General features: G+C 34.4%; 1 pseudogene; it reads left to right on the forward strand.

The window, feature by feature from the left end:
• The first annotated feature begins 18,276 nt into the window (after window positions 1-18,276).
• On the forward strand, window positions 18,277-19,338 carry LOC105122033 (lactosylceramide 4-alpha-galactosyltransferase-like; annotated as a pseudogene).
• Window positions 19,339-24,076: the final 4,738 nt, after the last annotated feature.

Raw genomic sequence — 24,076 nt, forward strand, 5'->3', positions numbered from 1 at the left:
TCATGAATATGTTTGATTTTGATAAATTTTTAAAAAAAGCAAACATGCAACCAATTAACTATATTATCTAAGAATCTGATTAAAATAGAATAAAACAACAAATGAACATGAAAAGTGATTGAACAATCTATGTTGGGAGGATGTTTAATTTTAATCATTAAGTCCTTAACTATTGATTAAAACTCAACTTGAATCTTAATTTTTGTTATTATTATTTCGGATCAATGTAATTCAATTTTTTGTAACACATGTCAGAATCATAATCAATTTTGAAGTGAGACATATAATCAGCAAAAAACTAATATAAACTAAAATATAATAAATTATTAACCACCAAATCACCAAATCCTTGTTATCTGGACCCTTTCTTCTCATATATATATATATTGCTGATTTTTTTTAAATTGTTTTTTAGTGTTGTTATTGTCATTAATTTTTTTTTAAACATACATCTTAATTAGATTGATCAATTATTAAACCTTAATTATTGTCAATTCTTTTTTTACAATTAATCATTATCTTTTTTGAGTTTGCAGAGTCATTAGTAGTTACAATCATGATTATTACTTTCCAAGATTAAATGATTTTTTTTATACTAATTTTGAAATAACAAACAAAAAAGTCAAAAAATGGAAAATAATAATCATTTTTATGAGGTTGTATGAAAAATATAAAAATAATATGAATAATTTGTTGAAAATTGTGATAGAAATAAAAGAAAAACTATAAATTCCTTGTCATTTTGACGACCCTTTCTTCTTTTGAGCATAAATGTACAGTCAATCCTAATATTTTGTTTTAAGATAATATTTGTTATATCAAAATTTTATTATTGTTAAAAAAATGGCAATTAATCATTAAATTTTAACAAGTTTGCATAAATTGTTATTTTTTAACAATAAGGATTATTTTGCATAATAGTTTTGAAAACAATAATAAAAAATTCAAGAATACAAAAAATAATAATTATTTTTGTGAGGTTGTAAGAAAAATAAAAATATTAGTTATTTGGAGAAAATTGATATTGAGCAAATGATAAAATACTAGATAATGAAAATAAAAAAAACTACAAAAATTAAAATAAAATAAAAAAGTTGGTTCAAGCTCTTGTCAAGCCTACGGGCAAGGGCATGGTGCCTAAGCGACTAGGTTGTACGCATCCGGCTAGGACTCTAAAAATTGTTTTTAAAAACATGGCAGATGGCTACAATCAACACAACGTTGCAACTCAGGTGCTGCCGTCTATGATTTTCAGCAACCACTCGCTGTTGAGAAAAAATGTTAAGCAAAAAAGGGCCTACTATAGCAGACAAAAAGACACCGTTTCAAGTCGAAAGGCCTAAAACAACAAGTTTTGTCCACCATAACAGGGGCTTGGCTCCGATGAGACTCCATTTACTATAGCTTCTTAAAAATTAGCAACCATAAATTCCAGATGATTCGTCAGGTTAAGACCCCTACCTTAAATGATGTAGCCAATGGAGCCCTTTAAACCTGCAGAAATTGCTTGATTTTTGGAGTAGTTCCTCGATACTTCAAGGAGGAATTTAGCTAATCCAAAGTCACCAACGCTGCTTGGCTTTAAAAATCACAGTGAAAGATCGGAGTTTCATAATGGTGAAGGAGATAATCCAATACAGAAGGAACATCAATGGCTATTTTCATTCCGAGTAAAGCTCAATTTGTTAGTTTGAGTTGTTGGATGTAGCCCCTAGTCTAGATTGCCACCAGAATTGAACTCAAAAACAAGAACTTTGAAATCATTACCCTGATGATCAACATTTGAGCAAGAAATCATTACCTTGATGATCAACAATTGAGCAAGCTGTTATGATCCTCAGGAGGTTACGATGCCTTACATTTCTTAAAGCATTACATTCACGAGTGAAACTTTTTGAAGCACCTTGCTGATGAAGATTTTGTTGTGTGTGGTCCCGCACCATGTGATGGTGGGACCACTATATTAATTGAGAAAAGAGGCGACTATCTTTCTTGAAAAAAAAACATAAGCTAACTATTCATAACAGATTTGAAAAAAGAGAAAATAAAAGAGAGAGGTGAAAAAGAGAGGAAGAAGAAGCAGTTGTACTCTCTGTCTTTATTTTTTAATTCCCAGCTCGTTTACCGTTGGATCATACTGAGATTTTGATAGCAGCTTCTAGACATGTTACTCTTCATTCTGAACGGTTGAATTGAAGATTAGTGGTGTGAAAGCTAGCTGTTTTGATAGAAAATAGGGTTGTCAGTATTGTGAGTTTTTCTCAGATACTTCTTCTTTAATCTTGTTGTATTCCAAGAATAAGTTGTTCTTGATGTTATATATATTGTAGCCCTTAGTTGAATCTAAGGAAGAACAGTTGTGAACCCATTATTTTTTGATAATGGAAGGTTTTAAAAGGACTACAGTCCCGTGGTTTTTTCCGCATCGGGTTTTTCATGTAAAAATCTTGGTATTGATTTGTGTGATTGTTGTATTATTTTTATTGATTGTTTGATCCTAATTTTGATTGCACAAAGAGGGAAAAGAATTAAAACTTGTGAATTGTGAATTGATCCGGGTAGATTGATATCCGGTTATTTGTTCCTAATTTTCCCAACAAAGTAGTATCAGAGCATTGGTTGTGTAGATTGAATTTCTTATGCAGTTAAAATGGAAAAGGAAGATTCGGCATGATAAAGCTTACTTCCTCAAATTATTTTCTATGAAAAACAATGATGGAGGATCACTTATATTGCAATGATTTGGCTTTGCCAATTGAATATAAAGTAATAAAGCCTGATGAAATGGATGATGCAAAATGGAATGGGTTTAATAGAAAGGCTACTGCTAATGTTAGAAAATGGGTATCTTCTAAGTCCATTAATCATATTTCTCAAAAACATGACTGCTATACAGTTTGGAAGATATTGGAAGAAACATTTGTTAAGGAGAGTGCACAAAACAAGGTTTTTATAATTAGAGACCTTGTGAATTTGAAGTATAGAGATGGTGAAGATGCTTCAGTACATATAAATGTATTCCAAGGGTTCTTATATCAGCTGTCATTGATGAATCTTGAGTTAGCCGATGAAATGAAAGCACTAATCCTATTAAGTTCATTGTCGGATAATTGAGAGACTTTGGTGGTGTCACTTAGCAATTCTCTCCGAATGGAAAGATCACTTTGAAAACAGTGAAGGATTATATCCTCAATAAAGAGAAAAGGAGGAAAGGGACAAGCACTTCTGAGTCTCATATACTTGTTACAGAAAGTCGAGGGAGAAGTCCAAGCAAGTTCTCTCACGGTAAGAAAGATAGAGAATCCAATAATAGAAAAGAAAAATGGAAGCTAAGAGAAAGATCTCAGTTAAGGAAGGGTTTTAAGTGTTATTATTGTGACAAGTCTGGGCATATGCAAAAAGACTGTAGAAAGTATAAAGGAGATAAAAAGGGTAAAGATGAAGATAAGAATGAAAAAAATGGTACAGCTACAGTTGTATTTAATGGTGATGTTGTTATTGTTTGTGATGATGGTTGTGTTAATCTTGCATGTCAAGATACCACCTGGGTTGCAGATTCAGCAGCTTCTTACCATGTTACACCCTGACGTGATTTTTACACATCCTATATTGCTAGTGACTTTAGTCAAATTAGGATGGGAAATTGAGGGATGACTAGTGTTGTGGGCATTGGAGACATTTGGTTGGAAACCAATACTAGGTGCAAGTTGCTACTCAAAGATATTAGACACGTGCTTGATATGCACCTACACTTAATCTCTATAGGTACTCTTGATAAAAAAGGCTATCATAATTACTTGGAAGATGGTAATGGAAGCTCTCTAGAAATTCCTTAATTGTTGCTAAAGGGAAGAAGATGGGTCTCTACATGTCACAAGCCAAGGTGATCAAAGGGGAAGTGAATGCAATTGAAGATTGCTCTACTGATCCATGACATAAGCGGCTTGGACATTTGAGTGAGAAAGGCCTTGGCATCCTTGCCAAGAAGAATTACCTTCCATTAAAAGGTATGAACTTGAACACATATACTCATTGTTTAATTGGTAAATAACATAGAGTTGCGTTTCAAAGATAACCTTCACATAAAAGATCACATGTTCTTGATTTAGTTCATACTGATGTTTGCTCCATAATTGATAAGTCTCTTAGGGGTGCATTGTACTTTGTTAATTTTATTGATGATCACTCCAGGAAAATTTAAGCCATATGTTTGAAATCCAAAGATCAGGTGCTTGATGTCTTTAAGGATTTTCATGCTAAAATTAAAAGAGAAACTAGTAAAAAGCTAAAATGTATTCGAGCTGACAATGGTGGTAAATACAGGGGTCCCTTTGAAAAGTACTGTAGGGAACATGGTATCAAGTTGGAGAAGACAGTTCCTAAGACTCCACAACAGAATGGAGTGACTGAGAGAATGAATAGAACCATTGTTGAAAGAATTAGATGTATGCTCTCTCATGCAAAGCTGTCTAAGTCCTTTTGGGGTGAGGCAATGAAGACTACAGTTGCCATGATCAACCTTTCTCCATCAGTTCCTCATGAATTTGATGTTTCAAATAGAGTTTGGAAAGGAAATGATGTTTCTCATGCACACTTAATAGTGTTTGGATGCAGAGTATTTATACATGTTCCTAGAGATGAAAGGTCTAAGCTTAACAACAAGACAAAACAATGCATTTTCTTGGGTTCTAAAGATGATGAGTTTGGCTATAAGTTGTGGGATTCAAAGGAGAAGAAAATTGTGAAAAGTAGAGATGTTATCTTCTTTGAAGATCAAACCATTGAAAACTTTTAACAAAAAAAGAAAATAGAGTCTACCACTTTTATTCCATCTAATTCAAATCCAAGACCTACTCCACAGTTACCTTTGATGCCTGCTAATCATGGGGGAGATTTGCAAAATGATGATAATGGTGGTTTTCTTATTGAGCCATTATTTGAAGATCCTGGATCAACTAATGATGATATTGATGTTATTCTTGAACAAGTTATGCAAGAAGTTCCAGATGAGCCATAATTAAAGAGGTCAACTAGACCTCGCCAACCTTCCACCAGATATTCTCCTCATGAGTATGTGCTGGTTACTAATAGGGGAGAGTTAGAATGCTTTGATGAAGCTATGTCACATGAGAAGAAAAATGAGTGGCTGAAAGCAATGCAAAAAGAGATGAAATCCTTGCATGAAAACCATAATTTTGAGTTAGTGAAGCTTCCTAAACGTAAGAGAGCACTCAAGAACAAATGGGTGTTCAGTTTGAAAATTGATGAACATTGCTCACAGCCAAAGTACAAGACAAGATTGGTTGTGAGAGGTTTTAGTTAGAAGAAGGGTATTGATTTTGAAGAAATCTTTTCACCAGTGGTCAAGATGTCTTTAATCCGAGTTGTGCTTGGCTTAACTACTAGTTTGAATCTTGAAGTTGAACAACTTGATGTGAAAATTTCCTTTCTCCATGGTGATTTAGGTGAGAAAATCTACATGGAGCAGCCTAAAGGGTTTGAAGCAAAAGGTAAATAGCAGTTAGTTTGCAAGTTGAAAAAGAGCATATATAGATTAAAGCAAGCTCCAAGACAGTGGTACAAGAAGTTTGATTCTTTCATGGTGAATCATGGTTATAATAGGACCACTTCTGATCATTGTGTATTTATGAAAAGGTTTCCAGATGGAAACTTTATTATTCTCTTGTTGTATGTGGATGATATGTTGATTGTTGGCTATGATGCTAAAAAGATTCAAATGTTGAAGGAAGAGTTGAGCAAGTCTTTTGCAATGAAAGACTTAGGACCGGCAAAACAGATTCTTGGCATGAAAATCACACGTGACAAGAAGAAGGATAAAATTTGGCTATCTTAGGAGAGATATGTTCAAAAGGTACTTGAGAGATTTAACATGAGCAACTCTAAACCTGTTTGTTCTCCACTTGCAAGCCACTTTAAACTAAGTTCTAAGTAATGTCCTTCAAGTGATGAAGAAAGAGATGAGATAAAAAGGGTTCCTTATGCATCCATAGTTGGTAGTTTGATGTATGTCATGGATTGCATAAGGCCGAATATAGCTTATGTAGTTGGTGTGGTTAGTCGGTTCCTCTCCAATCCTAGTAAAGAACACCGGTCAGGAGTGAAATGAATACTCAGGTATCTCAAAGGTACTTCTAGTTTCAGCTTATATTTTGGTAATAATAAACCTGTGTTGGATGGATACACATATACAGATATGACTGGTGATGTTGATTCTAGAAAGTCCACATTAGGATACTTGATGAAGTTTGCAAGGGGAGTAGTCTCATGGCAGTCAAGGTTGCAAAAATATGTTGTATTATCCACTACAAAAGCTGAATTTATTGCTCTTACAAAAAGGGGCAAATAGTTGTTATGGATGAAGAAGTTCTTGCATGAACTTGGCCTAGTTCAAAAGAACTTTATGTTGCACTATGATAGTTAAAGTGCAATCCATCTCAGTAAGCATCCTACTTTTCACTCTCGATCAAAGCATATTGAGATTAGATATCAATGGATTTGAGATGCTACGAAGATGAAGTCGTTTGTTGTTGAAAAGATCCATACCGATAACAACATGTCAGATATGATGACTAAACCTCTACTGAGAAAGAAATTTGAGTTTTGTAGAAGGGAAGTAGGCTTGTCAGAGCCTCCTAAATTGAAGTTTACATGTTGATTGCCAGTATGACGAATTCCTCACATGATGAGTGAATGAGAGATTTGTTGTGTGTGGTTCTACACTATGTGATGGTGGGACCACCACATTAATTGAGAAGAAAGGCAGTTGTCTCTCTTGAAAAAAAAACATAAGCTAACTATTCATAATAGATTTGAAAAGAGAGAAAATAGAAAAGAGAAGAGAAAAAGGGAGGAAAAAGAGGCAGTTGTACTCTCTGTTTTCATTTTTCGATTCCCAGCTCGTTCACCGTTGGATTGGGTTGAGATTTTAACAACAACTTTTAAACACGTTACTCTTCATTCTAAATGGCTAGATCGAAGATTGGTGGTGTGGAAGCTGACCGTTTTGATAGAAAACGGAGCTGTTAATATTGTGAGTTTTTCTAAAATACTTGTTTTTTAATCTTGTTGTATTCCAAGAATAAGTTGTTCTTAATGTTATATATGTTGTAACTCTTAGTTGAATTTAAGAAAGAATAGTAGTGAACCTATTATTTATTGATAGTGGAAGGTTTTAAGTGAATTACGGTCTTGTGGTTTTTCCTGTATCGGGTTTTTCACGTAAAAATCTCAGTGTTGATTTATGTTATTGTTGCATTATTTTTGTTAATTATTTGATCTTGATTTTGATTATACAAAGAAAAAAAAATTAAAACTTATAAATTAATCTGGATAGATTATTTATTTCTAATTTTCCCAACAAGTTCAGAATCTTGATCGCAACATTTCTTCTTTCACCAGGAAGAATGGCTTCGTACACAGAACCAAAGCTGCCAGAACCATTCAAATTCTCAGCAGCGAATCCATCGGTTGATTTTATGAGTTCCGAGACTGACATACCTACTTTCTATTCCTCGGAGACAGGTGCATTGAAATGCCTTGTTAACTTTCTTACCATACAAAAATTAGAAAGAGAGCACAATACAACAGTAATGAATGTTGCTGCTATCATTGCTGTGATTACTACCTTGAAGGAAAGAGGATCTCTGGGTTTTTTCCTGGAGCATTTAGGTAAATGTAATTCTGTATAGCTTATCATTTCCAATTACTGGGATGGAACTTGCATTTGCAAATGTACTTCCTCTTGACACTTCCGTCTCTAAATCATTACAAGAAAGATTGAGATGCTTGAGAGCTAATAACCTGCCGAGAAACTCGGGGATCCTCCCAGTTAAATTATTTTTTGACAGATCCAGTTCCTCTAAACCTCTCGAAGTTTTCAGTGATCCAGGAATTGGTGCTTCAAATTTATTTCCCTCTAAATTCAGGCGTTCTAAACTGAAACAGGTGCCAAGGTACTTGGAATTTCACCTGGCATTTTGTTCCCTCGTACATCCAACTCCACATGATTTTGTACGCTATTACTTGTAATGGCAGGGGACAAGTTAAGGAATAATTAGACATTATCAAAGAATTCAGACAGACGAAAGACCAAGATGTGACGTAGCTCAAGTAAACAATAGCATTTTTATAAGTCAAAACTCTTGAAAAAAAAAACATAATTACATAACTATGAGGAAATATTTAAAATATTTATTTTTTATTTATCTTAATTTTACTAGCTAATTAAATATTTATTACAATCCTTTATATAGATATTTTTTCAGAAAAATACATTAATACTAAATAAAAAAATAGAAAAATTATTACTTTCAAATAAAAAAAACTAGAAAATCTTAATAGTATAGATTAGATAGAAAAATAAAATGGGAAAAAAAACTAAAATTCCTAAACTAAAAATATACAATATTCTAAAAAAATCTTGCAGTAGTCTTCCTAAATTGGAAGGAACTAGTCATTGAATTTAAAACTTAGTCACAAACACTTCTCCATCACGAAACATTATTTTATATATGAGTTATTTTATCATGAATCTCTAATATTTTTGTTAATCCACGCTAGCTCTAACATCCTTTTACAAATCATCCTATCGTATTAACATCTTTTGTGCAGTTCGTCTAGTTAGCCGAAGAACTAGGAAAACTCAAGTCATCAACATCCCCATTTCCCAGCTTGTTTTGATCAAATTAAATTGAGTCTAACTAACTGTTTAACCATCCTAGATTCCTTGGAATAGTTACAGTGAGACCATTTTGAGCAAAATCGAGAACCTGAGGTCCAGAAGCATTAGACATTGATACAGGTATGAGTCCTGTAAAACTTTTAACACCACCAGCAAATATTTTCACGCCACGAAGTCAAACCTACATCTGGTGGTAACTGCCCATGTAGCTGGTTTGAGTAACAGAGAACTAGTATATTGAAGAAATATTATAAATTGAAGATGGAATCATACCGGACAAATAATTTTCATAAACCTGACAATAACCCAATCCTCTTATATTAGGCATGCTTCCTCGTGAATTATTCAGGGGAAGTGACAAAGCAAACATAGAAGAAAAATTCCGTATCCAAGGTGGTGTTAACAGTAGGTAAAATATTAACTTCCTATTCTATTTCTCTTGGTTTACTGAGCATCTACATAACTAGTTTGTACATAGAAAGATAAATCTCTACAATTACTCCACTTTATCTTGTTAATTCTCGTCAACATTCTCCCTCAAATTAGTGCATAGATATCTTTGATACCCAGCTTTGTCGAGGGAGTTGTGAAATACTTTACTGGAAACAATCTTTGTTAATATGTCTGCCAACCAGTCATTAGACTCAACAAATAGGTTCTATCCTATTTGTTAGTATGTACTGGACAGTGCCACAGCATTTTGTTTCTAGCTCCTTCAAAGTAACTGAATTACCTCCCACAAAGGTAAAATAATCAAACATGGATACTTGTCAGTAACACTTCGTACTTAAATCTGTATTTGTATAGCCACTAATGTCCAGATGATCATTCTTTGAGAACACGAGCACTTTTCTAGGAGCAGATTTCAAGTAATGAAATCTGTGAGATAAGAGATAACTAAGGTTCGGCATTTACCAAAGCAACATTCCTTGAACCATCATTGAAACCTGTCTCATGCTATTTTCGAGCCTTGAGTTCGTCCCACCATCTTAGATACCCATGTAATTTAAAACAAGTCTCATGGGCTTGTTTTAAATTACCGCAGTATGGCCAGCGTCCTCCTCCTGTTTGTAACTTTGACTTTAAAGATTGATTTGGCTTTCCACCATTTATAGTTTACAAGGTATCAACATATATAGTTTGTACGGAAAGCTAATTTAGAAAGTTATCCTTAACCATCAATTAGTTGATTGCTCTAATTTACGTCGGACCGTAAATTGTGAAGTTTACAAACACAGCAAAATAAATCTCTACAATTACCACACTTTATTTTGCCAACTAACGCTAAGTGGAAGGCTTCCTGTAAAGCTATTACCTCCAAAACCTAGGATAACGAACGTTGTCAGTGAGCTAATAAACTTGTTGACAGCAAGACCGAGCACTCTAACTTCTGTACAATAAGTGAGATTAGTTGGAAGTTTTCCTCCTAGTAATTGAAGGTCAAGATGGTATGCTGCAAGGGAAAGAGACGACCACCCCGTTAACGTTCTTCAGGAAGTTCACCCACCAAGGCTGTTGTTTTACCGGTTATTTCCTGTAAGATATGTAAGATTTCATATAGAAGGCGGTTTAGAGGCTACTAAACTTTAAGACTCCAGGTTCGAACTTACCACACTTCCATTAGATGGACAGCATGAAACACCAACCCAATTACAGAAATTGATTGAATCATTCCATGAACTCATGATTTTGTGTGGATCTTGAATTAGTTTTGCATGAGGCGAACTCGGATTGTGACCCCATTAGCAGAAACATCGTCACTGAAGGAAAGACAACACCGCAAACCGCAGTTTGTATGATAAGCATTTCATCTGAGCTAGCACTAGGCCAATATCATTCTCCATTTGAGATGAAATCACAAAATTTAGCATTAGAAGGAAAGCCTGATTCATAAAGAAGTCTCATTCCAACAATCTCAATCAAACGACCTACAGGATGCCAATGATCCCACCAAGGAAAAGTATTCCGTCCATTCCCAGTACTATGCACCAGATGATCTCTTGCATTGCTTCTTAATTTTAAGATTGTCCTCCAGTTCCAGATGCAATTATTTGAGATATTCGTACTCCTATTACTTTTATTCTTCAACAAAAAGACATGACACTAGCAAACATAATGACCCTGGTTTTAAAAGCAAGCTCCAGATATTTTGTTAAAATGAAACTGGAGGATATATACTTAATCTACTTGATTATGCTCTAAAACTGAAGGCAAGCGCACACATGGCCAACACATGCTTGTGTTTGAAGAAAACACAGGTTAAAAATATGCAACGGGTCAACTTAGTTTAAAAGCACGGGCAAATAACAGAAGAAAGAATTCGTTTGATCTGCTTTTGCTGTAGGAAGAATTAGTCCTCTTTTCTCTAGTCTTATAAAGCAATCCCTTAAAATGGTGCAACAACCCTTTTTCCTGCAGTTTATACATTAATCATTAGGATATACAATTCAATTTCTAGGCAGACATGAATATGATTTAGGGCAAAATAAAGAACAGCACTGAATACCATAAATACTTAATAGCATATCAGTACTGATAAAGAAAGAATTCATAATTCACAGTGAACCACGCTAAACATTTCAAATAATCAGTAACTCTGACCTGTTCACCATTTCATGAGGTTTCAGCGTAGAAATTCGGCTTGCTTAAGTTCTCTTTGTGGGTTCTTCCTAAGGTAAGGATGCTGCTCAATGCATATGTTGCATGGTAAAACTTATCAAAATTCTGTACTAGGAATCTTCCTTAAATGGTGGAAATGAATTGAAAAAGCAGGTTCTAACTTATGGAGGATTAAGGGCCAGCTTATCAGTATCTTTAAACCAAGAGGTCATGTTGTAGTGATATTTACATGCTAGAAAACTATGAAAGGAAAACAGGAAGAAGAGAATTCACCATGATGACCTAATGAAAAAATCGCTTATACCATTATATCTGAGGACCAGGGAGTAACACAAGACTGATTTCTTGTTTTCTGAGCTTGCAACTAACTAATTATTAACATCAAATGACACCAGGAGTTCCCCCAAACACTTCAGTGGGAAAGATAATATTCTTTCGGTCTGAAGGGTCCCAGTGAAGTGCTCAAGGGAACTCTAGGGGACACTTGATCTATGCACCATTGCACCTCTACCAAATTACTAATCCTCTTGTTGTTCATATTATCACTGATGGTCACCAACTTATATAGGAAATGTTTCTGTACGGCAGCTAGTAGTACATAGTGAATCTAGACGAAACAAGAGGCTAAGTGAATGGGAGATTGTGATAAAGAGAATAATTCAACTCTTTCGTATTCTATGATGATAGACATCCAGCCTTTCCTTTTCAGATCTTCGAGGTAGATCTTATTAAGATTCTAGGAGAATATACATTCATACATTACACTAAAATTTAATCACAACAAAGGTCCCTATCCTTTCGGCACCAATTTGATAAGCATCCCTTTCAAGTATTTGTAATTGTTGAAACTCTTATACTTCAAAAAGAAAACAAGAGATATACTAAAGATAATTGGGTACGAAAATGAGAGAAGAAGAACAGCTTGTGACCAGCTTTAAAATCTAGAAATCTTATGTTTCTCTTGAAAGTGCAATTTGAGCTCAATTGGCTTCTTCTTCTTGTTATTAAGGAAATGAAGACTATGTAAATGCTTTTTTATTTTATTTTATTTGAGGAACTAAAAATCAAAGACATTATATTATAGAAAAAAACTAACTCTATGGTGAATTCACTATGCCTCTCTCACAGGTCGTTGACGGCTACATCATGTTTCTTGGTCTATATTCATTGCTTAGAATTTCAGTTCAGTCTTTGTTTATCATTAGTGTCTATTTTTAACATTTATTAACATATATGGCGATTGATTAATTTTACTAACATGCCGACCAAGCTTATGATGCGTGTTCCAGATTTTTCATCGTCAACAAAGAATTTCATGTCGCCCACACTTTCTTTTACGATTGAATCAAGTTTTAATTTAGGATGTAGCCCAACGCGAGCATCTAAACTAGGATTTGTCTATTTGTTGATGGCTCAAACCAAATCTTTATATACTAAATCAAACTTCGTAACCATATCTAAGAAATAAACAGGCAAAAGAATTTGAAGGAAAGATTTGTCATTGCTTAAATGCATAACAATATAATGAAACCTAAACGAAGCAAATAAAAATTAGCATGCAGTTAACAGCATTTATACTTTTAACTGCAGTCATGTTTATGTAGTTAAGAAAGAATATAGAAACTCCCTATATTCTACGTTAATTGGTTGCCTATTAGCAGTTTTTTTGTGTCATAACTCATTTTTAGGTTATTTACTATCTAACATTTTCTCTCTTTAAAATTATATAAAAAAATCAAAAACATATCACAAAAAAATAACAACAGTGAAAAGAAAATGTTAGAGCACCCTAAAAATAGTTAAAATTAGTTATGGAGATTTAAAAATATAAAAATTAAAATTTGATAATATTATGTTGACTAATGAGAGCCCTATTGATAAAAAAAAATTAATTTGAGAAAGAAAAGTCCAAATCAAATATTTATTAACTCAATTAAATTTTATTGAAAGTCTAATTGAGTTTATGAAGAGTTTGATTGCAAGAAAAATTGATTTTTGAAGTCAATTTGGGCTTTAATTAGAAGAAATTAAAGTTTTGCGGTCAAATTATAATTTTTGAGAGTTAATTTGGTAAAATCAAGGGCTTAATTGCATAAATATTAAAGTTTGATGGCCAATTAAGAACTTAATTGAAAAAAATCCAAAACTAAGGATCAAATTGAAAAACATGCGTAAATAGATGGGTTGTAATTAAACCAAATCAGGGGTCAAATCGAAGAAATTAGAAGTTTATTGATCAATTAAGAGTCAAATTGCATAAATTCAAGACCAAGGATCAAAGTGAAAAAGACAGCCAACTTTGTGGTCATTGTTTAATTTTGGAAGGGATACAATTGTATTAATTTTTAAATTAAAATTACAATTTAGGACTTGATTGAACAAATTACAAATTGAAGACTGATGTGAATTTTAACATAAGTTTGGCGTCATTTTTATTTAAATAAAACAGCGTGTTTTGGCTAAAATAGCATTGTTTCATACATTGTTAGAGAGAGAGAGAGAGAGAGAGAGAGCCTAAAACGGTACTGTTTTGAATGGTATTGTAATTTTTATTCTTCACCTGAACTCGCAGAAAACAAAGGAAGAAGAAAGTTTTATTCCCCCGTTTTCCACCGCCTACCCATTCAAAAAGACATCGACTTCTTTTTAAAAAGACATTGACACCATTCCCACATGCCCAAAGCTTCCCACGTATTGGAGCAGTGGAGGGGCGGCAGCACAGTGGCCACCCCGGCCTCTCTCTCCCCTATTTTTTGCCTATAAAAATAGGGGAAGAGAGAGTAAAAAGAGAGGGAAGAAGAGAGGAGAAAGGCCAAAGAAAAAAAGAAAGGAGAAAACAAAGAGAGAAAAGAGAAGGAGAAAAGGAAAAAAAATAGAGAAGGGAGAGGAAGAAGAAGGAGAAGCACCACGCACCACCGTGTACCCAGCCACCACTAGCAGAGCCGTTGCAACCACCATCACTAGTAGCACCGCCTCGACGCCACCACATGTCAGTCTTCTTTGCCACCATCGCCATCCCTGCCATGCCTTCACTATTTACGTAGCATGTAAACAGTAGAGAGCATTGTTCACATGGGCTAGGCTGGGTTAGGCCTAACCTATGCTTTTAGGTCGGGTTTGGCCTCTTTCAATTTTTTAATATTTGTGATTAATTTCTTCACGTTTTGATTTATGCTTTCTTTTTATTTAATATTGGTTTGTATTTTACATCGTAAAAATGCAAATGCAATATTAAAATCCCTAATTTTCATCAAAACTTTCAAAAATACAAAAAAATAGAAAGTATAAAAAAATATTTTTGTGCATATGGCCAGGTGTCTCAAAGCTAAAAAAATCATATTGTGTTCTTCGTACAAAAAAACAATGTTTTAACATACATTTTGACTTTGATAACTAATTTATTAAAGTTGAGAGAACATTGATTAAAATTTCAAAAACAAAATTTTTTTTATTTTGTTTGTCTTTTAGTGTCCGGAGTACGACATTACATGTAATACGTATTCCAGATATTAGATTTTTTTTTTAAGATGCTAGAATAGTTAGGTTTTACCTCATTAAGATAAGAACCTTCTTATGGAGGAGGACTTTTCTTAAATTTTAGATAGATATGATTAATAATTAGAAACTACAACACGACCTTAGATTTTATCATATAATAAAATAATATAATTTACCTTAGATATGACATATTTGAGATGTTAATATTTTTTATTTATTTTGTACCTCATTTCTAAAACTAGTTAAAATTTCTAATTATTATAATATTAGGTGATGACTTTTATTTAAATTTTTAACTAATAAAAAATAAAAAATTCTTATTTTTTATATTTATGTAAATTAATTACACAATGAGTAGTGACAATCACGCAACACCACACCCTGTATGAAAATGAAGCCTCGAACAAGGATAACATGCACGATGTTGTTTCTGCGTTGATCCAATACCCCAAGCAACACATATAGCTAGCATGAATCTAGACAGAACTGTGGGCAACAGAGAAGGTAGAGAATAATTTCATCTTCATTTTGGTCCCTATCCATAATCCAACCTTTAGTTTCATTTTCAGCAGAATTTCCTAATAAAAAATAAAGCTGAAAAGATAATACCGGAGTAAGTAAACGAGCGTGCAAGAAATTTATGGCCACTCACCCGCAGCATAAACAGCATTCATACGGTCCAGATTCTGACCAGGTTCAGTCCTATCATGTCTTCGATCGTTTGGTCCCCTACTTGCTCACGATAGATCGAGAAACCTTCACCATATCATAGCTAGGCGGAGATTGTGTATCAAAGAAACAAAGATCTTGCTGTCCCCCAAGAGTTTCCGTGACCTCTTTTCATGATGCCTGTTCCTAAGGGTGGCCGTAATCCTACCCTAACCCTACTGGAGTGCGTAGGGGATCTCTGGATGCCAATAAGACACTAGTTAAGATAATTCTTCAACTTGTTTTGCATGTCATTTAATTTGTCGCATCTATTCTTTCGATCCAATATTTTACCTTCACTTCATTGTTTCCACGGAAATAATTATGAACCATGAATATATATATATGCCTCGATAAATTTCCTATTACAGCCCCATACATGTCAGCATAACTATTTCCTACACACGAAAACAAAAACATGAGGGCACTCTGCATGAATTACTCCTAGAAAATTAGAAACAATCAATGAATTAAAACTCCGACGGACTATATTCCAATATTGTTTGCATCTGAATATTGCAACGAAATAATGATAATAATAATAATAAATTGTCGGCAATCCTATTGGCCTTTTTTTTTTTATCGAATAGCCGTGAAAATTCTCATCAACAATTTTAAAATGAATTAAAATCCAACAATCCTTTCTTCCTTCTAGTTTCTTCTTCTTCTTTAATTCAAACCCTAACTTTAAATATTTTGTCACTGTTCATCAATTAAAATTTTGATTGAAAATTTTCATCCGAAGTTTCTAATAAAATTAAAAAAATATAAAAATATTATCTTAGCAATCTCATTGGCGTTTCTGACTTATTAAATTGCCAATGAAAATTTTTATCTGCAATTTTAAACGAAATTAAAATCTGACAACTCTTTTCCTTTCGCCACCCCCTAATTTCTTCCTTTTCTTCTTCTAGTTTCCAACAACCACTATAAAATTCAGCCACCCATCCTAGTGCCAATGCATCTTCTTTTTCTTAGTTTCATTTAATGTCAAGCTTCACTCCACCAATTAAAAAAACTCATCTATTTTTTTATAACACTCATTTATATTTAAAGTTAATTTATTAAAAATTTATTGTAGAATTTATAATTTGCATGTATAATTAAGTGTTTTATAATATAATTTTGTTATATTAATATATAATGTGTATTTTAGGGTTTGTTTGAGATTTGAGGGAAATTAATTTAATTCATCACTTGATAAAATTAAGTATGATTTTGTAACTTAAGTATGTTAGAGTCAAAGAAATGATGGGTGGTTTAATGAGTACTAATTATTAATTTTTTTATTAATTTTATAGTTAAGTTGGAAACTTGAGGGAAATTGATTGAGTATGGAATTAATAATAATTAAAAAGTATTAATTTAGGTTGAATAAGCTCTTTGAATTGAAAAAATAATAGATAATTAGTTAGAATCCAATTACTTTTAGTCAATTATAGATTTTGTTGAAAATATAGAGAAATTAAATTAATATGTAATTGATAAAAAAAAATAGGGTATGGGTTGATGTTATTATTTATTGATAATGATATGATATGTACATTTATAATATTTATGATAGGTATAGCAATGATAATTATCATAGTAGCAGTTATGATGATAATATTTGTGGTAGTAATAATAATAATAATAATAATATTAACTAGCTATCTGTACACTTTAGAACATTGTATTGTAATTGATATACATAACATATAATATTTTGCCCGAGAATACAAGAATATTGTAAATTAAAGACAACATATTTTAATCACAGTGTTTTAAGGTGTATAAAATTGTGGCGCATAGTACTTTTTAAAATAAATTTTTATTTAAAAATATATTAATATATATATATATATTATTTTTAATAACAACATTAAAAATATATTAATAAAATATTTTTTAAATCAAAACTATTTTAAAAAAGTACCTGCAAATAGAAGCAGTGCCAGACATTAATTACTAGCTTGGGTAAAATAAAAGTCTTTGAGCCCATGGTACTGGCGGCTTCTTTTTTTTAAGGAATTCAACTGTATCTTTTTCTTTCCTTTTTTTTAGCTATAAATTAAATATTTAATATCATCCAATAGTTAATTAGAGTAATAAGTAACTATAAATCTAGTTCCATTCTTGATTAGATGTTTTAATTATATGAATATTCATATCCTATATATTTCTTTTACTCTTTATAGAATTCATTTACCACATATACTTAAGCTATTTGACTTAATTAAAAAAAACTATGAGAGGATATTTATTTCAATTCAAAAGGAAAATGATCATGTGTGTGTGTGTATATATTATCATAATTCAATTGTAATTACATTATTTATCATAATTACCAATCAAAATAATTTATTATTGCCTATGGGCATTAAAAAGTTTATGGGTTTAACAAGGCAAGAATTTTCTATTTTATACAAGTTCATAGATAATAAAACTGATTCCGTAAAGAAAATAAAAACAAAAAGGTAACGAATCCTTTCCATCCCATTATATATACATATATTATTACAGGTTTTTTGTCTTTTAAACCTGGGTTAGAGGGATGTTTTAGACTCGGAACACAGCACAAACCTTTAGAACATCCACAAATGTGGCAGCCTCCTTGAAACTTGTGTCTTCATGTAATTCACATAATTCTGACCGTCGCGGAAGATCTTTCTCTTCTGAGATTTCTTGAAAAGGAACGAATATCCATATTATTGTTTTTGTCAAAATCAATTCATTCAACAACAATCATGATGAGAAAAGTTTCTCACAAGATGTTAGATTACCAGCAATTCTGTCGTGGAAAAACTCCTATCCTCTTTGCTACAGCACCCACTGCTGTAATCTTTTTTGTCTACGCAAACAGTATAATTTCTACTGTTTCTTTACAATAATTTTTTGTTGACACCAAACAATTTTCTGGGGAAATACATGTTCATACAACTGAAAGACAAATCACGTTGACAGCTATCATTAAGCAACCACTGCGTTCTATGCAAAAAGTGATTTAAGGAAGTTGATCATAGTGAACATTAGAGTTCTGTAATTCCGTCCTTCAATCTCACAGAAGAAGAAAGAATTGCGTGGTTTCGGAAAAAAGGCACCGGGGTTTGAGATTTTGAAGTCAAACAACTTGACCAAGGAATTTCATGGTCGATTTCTTGAATTTTTCAGCAATGAGTGTTCCGTTCAAATATCCATGACATGGATTTCGCCGGTAGCATCCTTTGAAAGAAAAGAGTTCTTGGCCCTGGAAAATGTGTTCAAAGTCCACCCTCATGGCTGCTTATTGATTCTATCAAGAGATATGGATTCCATACATGGTTGCAGGATTCTGAAACCACTACTTGACCATAAAGTACAGAGTTGCTGCAATTACCTGACTTGTCCTTTATGTTCAAGAAAACTCCAGCAGAAACTTGGTTTGAAGAGATGAAGAGTGGAACAAAGACCCAGGCGAAATTCCATTGTCTCAGAATCTATCAAACCTCATTACACTTGCAGTTTTAAACAAGTATGGAGGGATTTACCTGGATACAGATTTCATTGTCCTAAAAAGTTCTGCAGGCTTGAGGAACGCAATTGGAGCACAAAGTATTGGTGTGTCCAAGAATTGGACGAGACTGAACAATGCAGTTCCAGTCTTTGATATGAGTCATCCACTACTTTTCAAGTTCATAGAAGAATTCGCTTCGACCTTCGATGGAAATAAATGGGGGCATAATGGACCCTATTTGGTCTCCAGAGTTGTGCAGAAAGTGGCCGAGAGACCTGGATATAACTTTACAATCTTGCCTCCTATGGCATTCTATCCAGTTGGTTGGAATAATGGCATTCTATCCAGTTGGTTGGAATAGGATAGGTAGTTTTTTCAAGAAATCAGAAAGCAATGCGAAATCAAGATGGGTAAATGCCAAGCTACTTCAACTTATAAGTGGGGAGACTTATGGGATACACGTGTGCAACAGGCAGAGCAGTAGATCCAACATTGAAGAGGGAAGTATCATGGGTAGATTGTGTTAGGAGATCCAAACATTCAAACACACACAAATTTACGTGGTTCGGCAACTTGCCTACTCCATGGAGTTACTGGTTTATATTAATCAAGCTCAAAACAATACAAACTACAAAACAAGGAGGAGGAGAAAAAACTTCTCTACTCAACTCAACTCTCACCCTTAGTTCTCTCTGTATTTCTCTCTATTTCGTGCTCTATCTCAGTTATCAATGCACCCTCTATTTATAGCTGAGGGAGACAATTGTTCAACAATGGTGGGCAAGTTAGGCACCCACCATTTGACTATATCCATGTCAACCATGGCTGCCACCAGCCATTTGTGTCCACACACATAACAATCTCCCACTTGGACACAAATGGTGTTAGGTCTGTCTTTTAATTTTCAAGACCAACTGAAGCTTTACACAGCTTTAGTTTATCGAGCGTAACTCCTTTGGTTAACATGTCAACTGGATTCTTGCTTCCATAGATCTTTTCAAGTAACAGTTGTTCATCGTCGAGCAATTACCGGATGAAGTGATATTTGATCTGTATGTGCTTTGTTCTGGAGTGAAATGTTGGATTCTTGGCAAGGAAGATTGCACTTTGACTGTCACTATACAAAGTACCTTTTCCATGCATCTTGCCCAATTCTTGCAAGAAACTCTGTAGCCATACTATCTCTTTTGCAGATTCTGAAACTGCAACATATTCAGCTTCTGTCGTTGAAAGAGCAACTATCTTTTGCAAGGTAGAACTCCAAGAAACAGCAGTGCCTCCTAGAGTGTATATATAACCTGTAGTACTCTTTCTGCTATCAACATCTCCTGCTAGATCAGCATCTACAAAGCTTTCAAGTTTCAAACCGCCAGCTGTGAAAGTAAGACATGTCTCCGATGAGCCTTTTAAGTACCTCATGATCCATTTCACTGCCTCCCAATGCTGCTTTCCAGGATTGCTCATATATCGACTTACAACTCCCACTACATGGGCAATATCTGGTCTAGTACAGACCATAGCATACATCAAAGAGCTGATAGCTGAGGCGTATGGAATCTGATCCATGTATCCACGTTCTAGCTCAGTTTTTGGTGACTGGTCTCTACTGAGCTTGAAATGATTCCCTAGAGGTGTACATACTGGCTTAGCATTATCCATACTAAACCTGCTGAGAACCTTCTTGACATACTCTGCCTGTGAAAGCTTTAGTATGCCTTTGTCTTTGTCTCTGATGATTCTCATGCCAAGTATTTGTTTAGCAGCTCCTAGATCCTTCATTTCAAACTATTTTGACAATTGTTGCTTTAACTTGTCAATCGATGACTACTTGGATCCTGCAATTAATATATCATCCACATATAGCAGTAGAATGATATAGGAGTTGTCAAAATGTTTGACATAGCAACAATGATCAGCCTGACATTTTGTGTATCCCGTACTACACATGAAGTTGTCAAACTTCTTGTACCACTGTCTTGGAGCTTGCTTCAAACCATATAGGCTCTTATTTAGCTTGCAAACTTGGCTCTCTTTTCCTGGTATTGCAAACCCATCTGGTTGTTGCATATAAATGTCTTCCTCCAATTCACCATGAAGAAATGCTGTTTTTACATCTAATTGTTCAAGATGTAAATTTTCTGCAGCTACTATCCCTAGAACAACTCTGATTGTTGTAAGCTTCACAACTGGAGAAAATATCTCAGAATAGTCGATCTCTTTCTTTTGCTGAAACCCTTTTACAACAAGTCTTGCCTTAAACCGTTTGCTTCCATCATGCTCAGTCTTTACTCTGTAAACCCACTTGTTTTGCAAGGCCTTCTTTCCTTCAGGCAGTTTGGTTAACTCCCAAGTCTTGTTCTTCAATAATGACTCCATTTCGTCCTTCATGGCTAACTCCCACTTGCTCGAGTTTCCATCTTGTAAGGATTCTTCATAAGTTAATGGTTCACCACCATCTGTCAGCAAGATATAATTTAGTAGAAGTGTGAACCGTTGTGGAGGCTTTATAGTCCTTGAAGATCTGCGAACAGCTGGTTCACTTGGCTCTGCATTGACTTGTGTAGTAATGGTGGGTACTGACGTGCTTGAACTTTTTTGTAAGGACTCTTGAGTGGTAACATTAGGAAGCCCTTCTAATCGTATGAATTCAGATTTCTGTGGACTCGTATCTGAATCAGTTATCTCTAGTTTTGTACTTGATTTGTCTTTGTACAAAACTTTCTCGTTGAAGATCACGTTCCTGCTTCTAATAATCTTCCTATTCTGATCATCCCAAAACCGAAATCCAAATTCTTCATCTCCATAGCCAATAAAGAAACATTTCTTTGATTTGGCATCCAGCTTGTTGCGAGCATCAGAGTCTACATGCACATAGGAAACACACCCAAAGACTTTTAGATGAGAAAACTGTACTTCTTTTCCTCTCCAGACTTCCTCGGGCAGTCTGAACTCCAAAGGAACTGATGGTCCACGGTTGATCAAGTAAACTGCTGTATGAACTGCATCAGCCCAGAATGTTTGAGGTAACCCAGAATGCAACCTTATGCTTTTAGCTCATTCATTGATGGTCCTGTTCATCCGTTTAGCAATGCCGTTCTGTTGTGGTGTGCCTGGAACTGTCTTTTCCATTCTGATACCGTTGACAGCGCAATACTCTTTGAAACCTCCATCAATATATTCTCCTTCATTATCAGATCGTAAGCATTTTAACTTCAAACCTGATTCAGTCTCAACCATAGCCTTCCATTTCTTGAATGTGTCAAACACATCAGATTTATTTTTTAGAAAGTAGACCCATACCTTCCTGCCGAAGTCATCAATAAAAGTCACATAGTATCAAGACCCTCTAAGAGATGCTATTGGAGCCGGTCCCCATAAATCTGTGTGCACTAGTTCTAGCTTTCTTGGTCTTAAGGTCCTGCCAATCTTTAAGAAACTGAGCTTCTTCTGTTTTCCGAGAACACAGCTTTTACAAATGTCTAGATCAACATTTTTTAACTCTGGCAGCTTTCCCTTTGACTGAAGTATCTTCATCCCCTTTTGACTCATATGGCCGAGTCTACAATGCTATAGTTGTGTCTGATTTTCTGTTTTAGTAGAGGCAATTATATCTGCTGATCTTGTGGTCATATACAGGGTGCCAGTTTTCTTTCCACGAGTCAAAACCATTGCTCCCTTTGATACCTTCCACATTCCTCTAGAGAAAAGGATTGAATGGCCACTATCATCAAGTTGTCCGACCGAGATCAACTTCTTCTTTAGTTCAGGAACATGCTTTACATTTTGCAAGTTCCATATAGATCCATTCATTTTCTTGATTTTCACATCTCTTATACCCATAATATCCAATGGTTGTCCATCGGCCAGATAGACTACCCCATAATTTCCAGCAGTATAGTTTTGCATCATTTCATGGTGTGGAGTACAGTGAAATGAAGCTCCAGAATCAAGAACCCAATCATCAATAGGACTATGTACAGCAAGGATCAAAGCATCTTGTACCTCGTCTGTAGTGGCATTTGTAAAATCAGCTTCAGGTTTCTTTGGTTTTGTGCAACTCCTCATGAAATGACTAGGTTTGCCACAATTCCAACATTCAACCTGCTTTTTGGGTCCAAACTTGCTTTTACTTCTATACCTGGATTTTGATCTGCCTCTGGATAAGCCTCTGTCTTGTCTCCTTCCTCGAGTGTTGATGTTAAGAGTTGAACCTGAACTTGAGCTTTTACCCGAGTCTTTCCTTCGTACTTCTTCAGCTAAAATCAGATCTCGGATATCATCATATTTTAATTTGGATTTTTCAGCTGAGTTGCTTACGGCTGTTCTCATACCTTCCCAACTGCTTGGAAGTGAAGCTAGCAAAATAAGTGCTCGGATCTCATCATCAAACTCAATTTCAACAGATGACAATTGATTTGTGATGGTGTTGAAATTATTAAGATGTTGTGTAACAGAGGTGCTTTCTGTCATCTTCAGGTTGAACAGCTTCTTCATCAAGTGCACTTTGTTATTTGCTGATGGCTTCTCATACATCCCAGACAAGGCTTCCATCAATCTTGCTGTGGATTTCTCTTTTGTAACATTATGAGTAACTCTTCTTGATAATGATAGCCGGATAATGCCCAAGACTTGTCTATCAAGAATTTACCAATCTTCTTCTGACATGTTTTCTGGCTTGCTCCCCAATAGAGGAAGATGAAGTTTCTTCCCATATAAATAGTCTTCAATTTGCATTTTCCAATATCCAAAATCAGTTCCATCAAATTTTTCAATTCCCGCAGCCTTTATTTCATCAGCCATTTTTACTCTTTCTCAGATTTGAATCTCAAAAATCTGACCTTACAGATGTGTCTGGAATGGCCAAAAATGCTGGAAACGACACTGAGATCACCCAAATCGGACTTCGGATGGCTCTGAATTAAACAATCAAACTTTGGGATAATTGGACGCTGCAGATGAAGCCACGTGACAGGAGTAATAGTCGCTGCGCCACACCGGATCAAAACCCAGTTATGTTGACGTGGCTTTAACTGACGTGCCAGACACGTAGGCAATGTGGGGTCCACAAGCCTACGTGG

This window comes from Populus euphratica, unplaced genomic scaffold (genome assembly GCF_000495115.2).
Source record: "Populus euphratica unplaced genomic scaffold, PopEup_1.0 scaffold46.1, whole genome shotgun sequence".
Classification (NCBI taxonomy): Eukaryota; Viridiplantae; Streptophyta; class Magnoliopsida; order Malpighiales; family Salicaceae; genus Populus; species Populus euphratica.